Genomic DNA, 12482 nt, shown 5'->3' with positions numbered 1-12482 from the left:
CCTTCATATGAACAGAAAAATAGGATGACTCAAAGAAGTTCTCTACCAGGAACTTTGTACCGCGCACATTACTTAGCACAACTAGGAAAATAAGATAAGATAAAGATAAGCAAGACTAAAAAAATATTCGTCGGAATAGCGGAATACAAAATTAAGAAACGCAAAAAAATAAAGGGGAATCTCACCCCCTTCTTTATCATAAAGAAAAGATATATTTTAAAACTTCTTTAAAAAGAAAAAGAAGTGCCTCTATATTTATATTATAGATTTATCCACTTAGATGAATAAATATTATTAATGAATATGTATCACAATCCATCTCGAGGTATTTGGATCAATACCTATTCGGTGGATCTTTTTTTTTTTTTTCTCTGCCAGGAACCAGATTTGAACTGGTGACACGAGGATTTTCAGTCCTCTGCTCTACCAACTGAGCTATCCTGACCTTTTCTTGTGCATCATCCTAGTAGAGTATTTGTATCTATGTCAATTAAAAGGACTAAAAATTAATTAAAGTATTTCAAATTTTAAATTTGAAAATGGGGGGGGTAGTCCTATGCATTGTGCATGGTTTACTTAAATAAAACTTAAAAATAGAGTGAATAACCAAGATTTCTTGCCGATACTCTAATAAAAAAGAAATCTATTCAATGAATAGGATAAGATCCATTGAGTTCTCTTCGCATTCCTTTGTGAAAGAGTAGAATGAGAAAGCTAATGAATCTTAAACCCATTGCATTGATAAAAAGAAAAAAAAGTGCATTGATAAAAAGAAAAAAAAAAAGAGGATAAATAATAATAATATAGTATAGTTAGGGAATAAAAGAGGATTTGGGGATAGAGGGACTTGAACCCTCACAACTTATAAAGTCGACGGATTTTCCTTTTACTAGAAATTTCATTGTTGTCAGTATTGACATGTAGAATGGGACTCTCTCTTTGTCCTCGTCCGATTAATCCACTTTTTTAAAGATCTCGAAAACTTTGAATTTTAATTGAAGAATTTGATTATTCAATATTCGATTGGAGTGGATTCACAATAATGAAAAAAAAAAATTATGATATGAGTTTTTTATTTCATAATCATTATCATTTCTAATTTCATTTTTAAAAAAGATAAAGAACCTATATTATAATTAGAATATAATATGAGTTCTGTGATTAATCGTTTGCTATGTCAGTATCTATACGTGTTTATTAAATGTATAAGGTATAAAACCCCTCTTTCTCTAATTTAGAACTAGAAGGAATTCCACTAACAACACAACGTAATTAACTCGATTCGTTAGAACAGCTTCCATTGAGTCTCTGCACCTATCCTTTTCCTTTGTATTCTAGTTCGAGAACCCCTTGTTTTCTCAAAACACGGATTTGGCTCAGGATTGCCCTTTTTTAATTCCAGGGTTTCTCTGAATTTGGAAGTTACCACTTAGCAGGTTTCCATACCAAGGCTCAATACAATCAAGTCCGTAGCGTCTACCGATTTCGCCATATCCCCATTTCCCTCTTCTTTGAGACCAGGATTCCTTGTGTAATTTCATCCATCTCTTAGTTTTTTTTTTGAATCATTGAGTTCATCACTCAACGTAGTCTAGCAGTTCAGTTCGACTCTATTTGAGAGACCTCGCTTGCTTATTGCAATTCAGAATTGAATTGATTCTATCCTTGATGTATTTGCAATTCAATCCGAATCAATATATCCAAAAGTTTTTATCTCCCCCACCTCCCGTCTTACTTTTTTATAGTATTCAAAATTATACTATAACGCTTGATATTTATTCTTTTTTTCTAATCAGAATTAGCAATTTTATTTACTCTGACTCTATGTTCCCCTTAGTGAAATATTAATCCTCAAATTATTAACAAATAATAAAGTCTATAATGATCGAATGAAAATACCAATAAATTCTATAATTTTATTTTTTAATATCCTATAGTTAAGCATATCAAGCTAACTTTATCTTTAAGAAGTTTTAGTATTTTTTTATTTTTATAAGTATAACTTCAAATTTAGAACTAGTTAATAGCTAAGATTAATAACTAATATCTGAGATTTTACGGATTTCCTATACTATACCTATTTCTATTTGTTACACTATTTCCGTTATGTAAGCCCACTTAGCTCAGAGGTTAGAGCATCGCATTTGTAATGCGAGGGTCATCGGTTCAAATCCGATAGTCGGCTTTTTTTTCTCTATCGATGTTCTACGAACAAGAATCTCTTTTTTTCCGAATTAAATGGAGAATCCAGGATCTTTTATGTTTTTTACCTTACAATTTTGCTAGATACAAAACAATAAAATAAATAATATATATACAAAAAAAAAAGATTTTGATGAAATTCCATTTTTTGGGGTACTTTAGTTGATTTTACTCTGTTTATCCTGTAGTTTAATTCAGTTTTAATTTCGATGTATTCTGTAATGTAAATACAATGAAATTAATTGTGTAAAATGAAATTTCAATAAAATAAAAAAAGGAGTCTTCATGTCCCGTTATCGAGGACCTCGTTTAAAAAAAATACGCCGTCTGGGAGCTTTACCAGGACTCACTAGAAAAACACCTAAATCCGGAAGTAATCTTAAAAAAAAATTCAATTCTGGGAAAAAGGAGCAATATCGTATTCGTCTTCAAGAAAAACAGAAATTGCGTTTTCATTATGGTCTGACAGAACGACAATTACTTAGATATGTACATATCGCTGGAAAAGCAAAAAGGTCAACAGGCCAGGTTTTACTACAATTACTTGAAATGCGTTTGGATAATATCCTTTTTCGATTGGGTATGGCTTCAACCATTCCTGGGGCCCGCCAATTAGTCAACCATAGACATATTTTAGTTAATGGTCGTATAGTCAATATACCAAGTTTTCGTTGCAAACCCCGAGATATTATTACTACGAAAGATAACCAAAGATCAAAAGGTCTGGTTCAAAATTATATTGCTTCATCGGACCCGGGGAAATTGCCAAAGCATTTGGCGATTGACACGTTGGAATATAAAGGACTAGTAAATAAAATCCTAGATAGGAAGTGGGTCGGTCTCAAAATAAATGAGTTGTTAGTTGTAGAATATTACTCTCGTCAGACTTGAACTTAACGAAAAAAGGAAAGGTTCATAGAATTTTCTTCCCCTTCCCCTTTCCCCGAACTAAATCGCCCTAAGACCATTACCATTAATTTGTATTTTCCCATCAACTAGCTAAAATTGATTAACCCTAGGATTAGGATCCTTTTTTCTTTTTTCCTCTATGTGTATTTTACATACCACAGTAATTTGCTATAGAGAATTTCTAATTTCTATTAAATCAAAATAAGATAATATAAGATATTATATTATTGCTGGAAAAAATTGTTATTTGATTTGATACATTGTGATCCTTAACGTTGATGAATTAAGAAAAACGGAAAGAGAGGGATTCGAACCCTCGGTAAACAAAAGTCTACATAGCAGTTCCAATGCTACGCCTTGAACCGCTCGGCCATCTCTCCTACATAACTTATTATGGAAAATAAACTGAGTGAATAGCGAGTTTTCTTATTCCTGCAGTACAGGTACAACCGCAACCACTCGGGGGTTCCATAGTTCTATTGGAAAAATTCCTTTTGATCTAAGTGGAAGGATACAGGATTTTTTACTAGAAATTGCGCTCGCTATAAAATAAAAGTTTTAATTTGGGTTTTCCCGCAACTAAAGAAAAAGAAAATGGAAGAATTCTTCTTATTGCATAATAAAATAAAGAAACCTTAGAATTCCGTTTGCATAAGATACGCTACACCATACTATCGAAATCAAAAATAGGGTATGAGACAATTAATAACTTTGAAAACACGAAATAGTTGATAACATAAGTTGTTGTTCAGAAATAGGAAAGTGGAATGAAATCCAGTCTTAGTCAAATATTTCATATCTCTTCGTGTCCAAGCAGAAGGAAAAGGATACAATTTGAGCTGAGCGGAAAATCCATATCTCTCTTATCCATTTAAAGCATATGGATTTAGAGTAGAGCATATGGATCAATCTATTTATAATTATAAGAATCGAATGTGTTTGTTTTTATGTTATTTTGTGAAGGAATGAAAACAATTCTATATAGAATGGGTTGGGAATTATGCCTAGATCCCGTGGAAATGGAAATTTCATTGATAAGACCTCCTCAATTGTAGCCAATATTTTATTGCGAATAATTCCGACAACCTCAGGAGAAAAAAAGGCATTTACTTATTATAGAGATGGTGCGATTTGACTCTTTTTTTTGCTTTTTTTTAGCCCTACCTATACCTCAGTCTTACGAAAAAGAGAGGGGGGTTGGCATAGAGAGAACCAAATTTGTAAAGCAAACAAACCCACGCTTCGGGAAGGTGAGGCGAACTAACAATTCCTTCCGTCGTGTATCCTCGATTGATGCGGCTTCAGATACTTCAATTGTAGATTTGAGTATTGAGCGAAAGGTTACACCTACAGGATATGGTATGGTATGGATTACAGGCCAATCCTACTCTATTAGTATCCGTAGGCAGCATAGGGGAGAAAAGCACTACACCTAGAAATAGGAATCAACAAGAGAAAAACTTTGTTAGAAATTACCCCTTTCCTGATCGGTATCAGGGCTGGGAAGAATGGTTGGGATAACAAACAACCATCAGGTTTGTACTTTGGATACCCCTATAACCATCAAAGATCGTTGAAGTAGCTAATTCCTCTAAATAGGAGGCGTTGAGAACAAAGAAATTATTGGAGCTATCGTTTTCCTCTAGCATTAATAGAATTCATTGGTGTTAAGAAAAACCTCTTGTGGGAAGGTTGGCTAGAGATTTCTTGGAAAAATACCAGCCCCTTTCGGTTCATAATGAGACGGGACTAATTCTATTTTGATTCTATAGATTATTTCGCTTAGTACTATTATGTACAGAAGGGAGGAGCCGTATGAGATGAAAACCTCATGTACGGTTTTGGAACGGAGATTTTTTGAATAGAATGAACGACCGTAACGGATGTTGGCTCAATCCGAAGGAAATTATGCGGAAGCTTTGCAAAATTATTATGAAGCTACGCGACTAGAAATCGATCCCTATGATCGAAGTTATATACTCTATAACATAGGCCTTATACACACAAGCAATGGAGAGCATACAAAGGCTTTGGAATATTATTTCCGGGCACTAGAACGAAACCCCTTCTTACCGCAAGCTTTTAATAATATGGCCGTGATCTGTCATTACGTGCGACTATCTCCACTATAGAAAGAAAAAAAAAAAAGAGAGGATCAAATTTTCTAGTAAATACTAGAAAAAAAGGGCTTTCTACATAGGGATCGTAAAAACAACGATTTTTCCCTATCAGCTGTAGGAAGGAAGGACACTTCACGAGAATCAAAAAACGAAGAAAGTATGGCCTATACTACTACTCTATGGATAAAGTTTCTCAAATTGATAGAGAAAGCACCGTAAAGATCAATTAGTGAGCGACTGGGTCGATACAACTAAAAAAAACTGCTTACTTATCCCATGATATGGGGCAAAATTTAGGAATCCGCTTATGTAATAGAGCCGATCCACTAAGGGATTAAGCAGCGGTGTAGTATCAGATCCCAAAGATAGTAAGTTCTTTTTTCTTTCTTATGGAAAAAAGTCTTTTTCAAGGATTCTATAGAGATTTCATATATGAAACCGGGATAGTTACCTCTCAGAAAATTTGAACGAAGGCTCTATATCTATCTATGCTTCATTCTTCTGAAGGTGGGAAAAAAGATCAAACTGATTATTGATAAAAATTAGGGTTTGAAACTTAGGTAATTAATTTCTTCTGCTTAACCCAAGAACAAATTGGATCGATTTTTGATAAATCGAATTCAGTTAAGATAGGGGAAATTCAGATAGCAATTTCTGAGCCGTATGAGGTAGGAAACTCTCAAGTACGGTTCTAAGGGAAGGAACTTCCTATTCCGACCGAGGAGAACAGGCCATTCTACAGGGTGATTCGGAAATTGCGGAAGCTTGGTTTGATCAAGCTGCTGAATATTGGAAACAAGCTATAGCGCTTACTCCGGGAAATTATATTGAAGCACAGAACTGGTTGAAGATTACGAAGCGCTTTGAATTTGAATAAGACCATGCTCCTTCTTTTTCATAAAATGGGTGGTTTGGTTGTTGATCCATTAATCAAATAAATTAGGTCGTAAGATCGAATCAAGAATTTCATTATATCCATTTCTTATACCTTCTATTTTATATGATATTTCATAAGAATAAACCATAGGGATAGGGTCTAGAATAGAAGTAATAAAGTGAATAAAAAGAGGGGGCAATCTAAATATTGCTAATATATTAGGACCATCTTATTAATAATTCTAATGAGTTATCTTGGAATTTAGAATCAAATAAAAAACCCTATATTATGCTCAAGGAAAGTAGATATAGATAGGAGCTTATGCCCTCAAAAAAAATACACTAGTTTCTTAAATTAAAAATAAAAAAGATTTTTTTCTTACGTCGAGAAATATTTGTTTTTCAAGATAAACAATGTCCGTTAGGCACCTAATCTTTATGTCATAATAGACCCGAACACTTGCCTCGGATTGACTTCAATATATAATTGCTCCAGTGAATAACTAAAAAAAAAATAGAAGGATGGTAGATAGTAAAGAAAAGAACTAATCACAATATCTATCTTTCAAAATCTATCTTTCAAAATCTATCTTTCAAAATATATATCTTTCAAAGATTCACTAAAAAGACAGTTGGCGGGTCTCTTTGTATGTCTTGTCCGGAAAGAGGAGGACTTAATGATTATTCGTTCGCCGGAACCAGAAGTAAAAATTGTTGTGGATAGGGATCCTGTAAAAACATCTTTTGAGGAATGGGCCAGACCCGGCCATTTCTCAAGAACACTAGCTAAGGGCCCTGATACTACCACTTGGATCTGGAACCTACATGCTGATGCTCACGATTTCGATAGTCATACTGGTGATTTGGAGGAGATTTCTCGAAAAGTCTTTAGTGCTCATTTCGGGCAACTTTCCATTATCTTTCTTTGGTTGAGTGGCATGTACTTTCATGGCGCCCGTTTTTCCAATTATGAAGCATGGCTAAGTGATCCTACTCACATTGGACCCAGTGCTCAGGTAGTTTGGCCTATAGTAGGGCAAGAAATATTGAATGGTGATGTAGGCGGGGGTTTCCGAGGAATCCAAATAACCTCTGGTTTTTTTCAGCTTTGGCGAGCATCTGGAATAACTAGTGAATTACAACTCTATTGTACTGCAATTGGTGCATTGATTTTTGCAGCGTTAATGCTTTTTGCTGGTTGGTTCCATTATCACAAAGCCGCTCCCAAATTGGCCTGGTTCCAAGATGTAGAATCCATGTTGAATCACCACTTAGCGGGATTATTAGGACTTGGGTCTCTTTCTTGGGCGGGGCACCAAATTCATGTATCTTTACCAATTAACCAATTTCTTGACGCTGGGGTGGATCCTAAAGAGATACCACTTCCTCATGAATTTATCTTGAATCGGGACCTTTTGGCTCAACTTTATCCTAGTTTTGCCGAAGGAGCAACCCCTTTTTTCACTTTAAATTGGTCCAAATACGCAGAATTTCTGACTTTTCGCGGAGGACTAGATCCAGTAACCGGTGGTCTCTGGCTGACCGATATTGCGCACCATCATTTAGCTATTGCTATTCTTTTCCTAATCGCAGGTCATATGTATAGGACCAATTGGGGTATTGGCCATGGACTTAAAGATATTTTGGAGGCTCACAAGGGCCCATTTACAGGACAAGGCCATAAGGGTCTTTATGAAATCTTAACAACGTCATGGCATGCTCAATTATCTCTTAACCTAGCTATGCTAGGCTCTACAACCATTGTTGTAGCTCATCATATGTATTCTATGCCTCCCTATCCATACCTAGCTACTGACTATGGTACACAACTTTCCTTGTTCACACACCACATGTGGATTGGCGGATTTCTAATAGTCGGTGCTGCTGCACATGCAGCAATTTTTATGGTAAGAGACTATGATCCAACTACTCGATACAACGATCTATTAGATCGCGTCCTTAGACACCGCGATGCAATCATATCCCACCTTAACTGGGTATGTATATTTCTAGGTTTTCACAGTTTTGGCTTGTACATTCATAATGATACCATGAGTGCTTTAGGCCGTCCACAAGATATGTTTTCGGATACTGCCATACAATTACAACCTATCTTTGCTCAATGGGTACAAAATATCCATGCTACTGCGCCTGGCGTAACAGCTCCTGGTGCAACAACAAGTACTAGCTTAACGTGGGGAGGCGGCGAGTTAGTAGCAGTAGGTGGCAAAGTGGCTTTGTTACCTATTCCATTAGGAACCGCAGATTTTTTAGTCCATCACATTCATGCATTTACCATACATGTGACTGTATTAATACTTTTGAAAGGTGTTTTATTTGCTCGGAGTTCCCGTTTGATACCCGATAAAGCAAATCTAGGTTTTCGCTTTCCTTGCGATGGGCCTGGCCGAGGGGGAACATGTCAAGTATCCGCCTGGGATCATGTTTTCTTAGGTTTATTCTGGATGTACAATGCAATTTCGGTAGTCATTTTCCATTTCAGTTGGAAAATGCAGTCGGATGTTTGGGGTACTATAAGTGATCAAGGGGTGGTAACTCATATTACAGGGGGAAACTTTGCACAGAGTTCCATTACGATTAATGGGTGGCTTCGAGATTTCTTGTGGGCACAGGCATCGCAAGTCATTCAGTCTTATGGTTCTTCATTATCTGCATATGGTCTTTTTTTCTTAGGTGCTCATTTTGTCTGGGCCTTCAGTTTAATGTTTTTATTCAGCGGCCGTGGTTATTGGCAAGAACTCATTGAATCTATCGTTTGGGCTCATAACAAATTAAAAGTTGCTCCTGCTACTCAGCCTAGAGCCTTGAGCATTATACAAGGACGCGCTGTAGGAGTAACCCATTACCTTCTGGGTGGAATTGCCACGACATGGGCATTCTTCTTAGCGAGAATTATTGCAGTAGGATAGTGGCTAGGAGGATTTGAAAGGCATTATGGAATTAAGATTTCCCAGGTTTAGCCAAGGCTTAGCTCAGGACCCCACTACTCGTCGTATTTGGTTTGGTATTGCTACCGCACATGATTTCGAAAGTCATGATGATATTACTGAAGAACGTCTTTATCAGAACATTTTTGCTTCTCACTTTGGGCAATTAGCAATAATCTTTCTATGGACGTCCGGAAATCTGTTTCATGTAGCTTGGCAAGGAAATTTTGAATCATGGATACAGGATCCTTTACACGTAAGACCTATTGCTCATGCGATTTGGGATCCTCATTTTGGTCAACCCGCTGTGGAAGCCTTTACTCGAGGAGGTGCTGCTGGTCCAGTGAATATTGCTTATTCTGGAGTTTATCAGTGGTGGTATACAATAGGATTACGCACCAATGAGGATCTTTATACTGGAGCTCTTTTTCTATTATTTCTTTCTACGCTGTCCTTAATAGCGGGTTGGTTACATCTACAACCCAAATGGAAACCAAGCCTTTCGTGGTTCAAAAACGCGGAATCTCGTCTCAATCATCATTTGTCAGGACTTTTCGGGGTAAGTTCTTTGGCTTGGACAGGACATTTAGTTCATGTTGCTATTCCCGCATCCAGGGGGGAGTACGTTCGATGGAATAATTTCTTAGATGTATTACCCTATCCCCAGGGGTTGGGACCCCTTTTGACGGGTCAATGGAATCTTTATGCCCAAAACCCTGATTCGAGTAATCATTTATTTGGTACCGCTCAAGGAGCGGGAACTGCCATTCTAACTCTTCTTGGGGGATTCCATCCACAAACACAAAGTTTGTGGCTGACCGATATGGCTCACCATCATTTAGCTATTGCATTTATTTTTCTCATTGCCGGTCACATGTATCGAACTAACTTCGGAATTGGGCACAGTATTAAAGATCTTTTAGAAGCGCATACTCCTCCGGGGGGTCGATTAGGGCGTGGGCATAAGGGCCTTTATGACACAATCAACAATTCGATTCATTTTCAGTTAGGTCTTGCTCTAGCTTCTTTAGGGGTTATTACTTCCTTAGTAGCTCAACATATGTACTCTTTACCTCCTTATGCATTCATAGCACAAGACTTTACTACTCAAGCTGCTTTATATACTCATCACCAATATATTGCAGGGTTCATCATGACAGGGGCTTTTGCTCATGGAGCTATTTTTTTCATTAGGGATTACAATCCGGAACAGAATGAGGATAATGTATTGGCAAGAATGTTAGACCATAAAGAAGCTATCATATCTCATTTAAGTTGGGCTAGCCTCTTTCTAGGATTCCATACCTTGGGCCTTTATGTTCATAACGACGTCATGCTTGCTTTTGGTACTCCAGAAAAGCAAATCTTGATCGAACCTATATTTGCCCAATGGATACAATCTGCTCATGGCAAGACGACATATGGGTTCGATATACTCTTATCTTCAACGAATGGCCCCGCTTTCAATGCGGGTCGAAGCCTATGGTTGCCCGGATGGTTGAATGCTGTTAATGAGAATAGTAATTCGCTTTTCTTAACAATAGGACCTGGGGATTTCTTGGTTCATCATGCTATTGCTCTAGGTTTGCATACAACTACATTGATTTTAGTAAAGGGCGCTTTAGATGCACGCGGTTCCAAATTAATGCCAGATAAAAAGGATTTTGGATATAGTTTTCCTTGTGACGGCCCAGGGCGCGGCGGTACTTGTGATATTTCTGCTTGGGACGCATTTTATTTGGCAGTTTTCTGGATGTTAAATACCATTGGGTGGGTTACTTTTTATTGGCATTGGAAACATATCACATTATGGCAGGGCAACGTTTCACAATTTAATGAATCCTCCACTTATTTGATGGGATGGTTAAGAGATTACCTATGGTTAAACTCTTCACAACTTATCAATGGATATAATCCTTTTGGGATGAATAGTTTATCGGTATGGGCGTGGATGTTCTTATTTGGACATCTTGTTTGGGCTACTGGATTTATGTTCTTAATTTCCTGGCGGGGGTATTGGCAGGAATTAATTGAGACTTTAGCATGGGCTCATGAACGCACACCTTTAGCTAATTTAATTCGCTGGAGAGATAAGCCCGTGGCTCTTTCCATTGTGCAAGCAAGATTGGTTGGATTAGCTCACTTTTCCGTGGGTTATATATTCACTTATGCAGCTTTCTTGATTGCCTCAACATCAGGCAAGTTTGGTTAATTTAGTTTGTTTTTTTGTACTGTATCAGCACCTAGTTCATTACTCTTGATAGAGAGGGAGGATCTGCCTTTTTAGATTTCTTTTTCTATTTATTTTTCCATCTAGGATTAGAACCGTATACTTGGTAATAATAGCAACGACACATTATGGCAAAAAAAAGTTTGATTCAGAGGGAGAAGAAGCGGCAGAAATTAGAACAGAAATATCATTTGATTCGTCAATCTTTAAAAAAAAAGATAAGAAGCAAAGTTTCTCCCTTGAGTTTGAGTGAAAAAACGAAAATGCGAGAAAAATTGCAATCCCTACCGCGTAATAGTGCACCTACACGCCTTCATCGACGTTGTTTTTTGACCGGAAGACCTAGAGCTAACTATCGACATTTTGGGCTATCCGGACACGTACTTCGAGAAATGGTTTATGAATGTTTGTTACCGGGTGCAACAAGATCCAGTTGGTAAGGATAAAATACCCTTTCGTATTTGTATGGATTTCTGGAATTGATAATCATAGAGGAGCCCTCTTTACCATTCTGTATAAATGGACTATTCTATTTGTATAGATATTGGTAGAGGGGCGTATCCAACCCTCTTTTATCCACTAGTTACCCCTCTTTAGTTTAAGAGTATAGAGCAGTTTGGTAGCTCATAAGGCTCATAACCTTGGGGTTGCGGGTTCGATTCCCACTACCGCCTCCATACTCCTTCTTTATGATATATGCATGATATAATATATACATCATGCATTTGTATCTGGATTTTTTGATTTCCTAAAAGAGTTTTGGTCTAACAGTTTTTTCTCGGAAGAAGCAAAAAAATAAAAGAAAGAATAAAATATGAAAGAAAAGCGTCCATTGTCTAATGGATAGGACAGAGGTCTTCTAAACCTTTGGTATAGGTTCAAATCCTATTGGACGCAATCTTATTTCTATCTATTCTTTAAATAACTATACTAAACTAAAAACAAAGAAAACTTTTTTGCATGATTCAAATGAAAAAGCTTTCTCAACGATTCCTATTCTACTAACAAGAGTAGACATGCAAAATTTATTTGTTACTGAAGAGAAAACCGTTCCAGCTGTTCCTGAATAGCTTCCTTCAAAAGGATTTCCGCTTGCTCGGTGAATGTCTTGCTAGAAGATATAATTTCTTGGAATTGAGGTTTAGTATCTTTTAGATGTTTACGTAACTCATCCAGAAATTTATTTACCTGTTCAAT

At 36.8% G+C, this 12482-nt stretch overlaps 1 non-coding gene across 1 annotated transcript; it reads left to right on the top strand.

The window, feature by feature from the left end:
• The first annotated feature begins 12110 nt into the window (after positions 1 to 12110).
• On the top strand, positions 12111 to 12182 carry TRNAR-UCU (transfer RNA arginine (anticodon UCU)). Its single transcript has one exon. It is a non-coding gene; the product is annotated as a tRNA-Arg (tRNA).
• Positions 12183 to 12482: the final 300 nt, after the last annotated feature.

This window comes from Triticum urartu, unplaced genomic scaffold (genome assembly GCF_056163025.1).
Source record: "Triticum urartu cultivar PI428250 unplaced genomic scaffold, HENAU_Tu73 scaffold1007, whole genome shotgun sequence".
Classification (NCBI taxonomy): Eukaryota; Viridiplantae; Streptophyta; class Magnoliopsida; order Poales; family Poaceae; genus Triticum; species Triticum urartu.
Note: the sequence above shows the minus strand (reverse complement) of the source record. Positions and strands in the feature narration are given on the sequence as shown.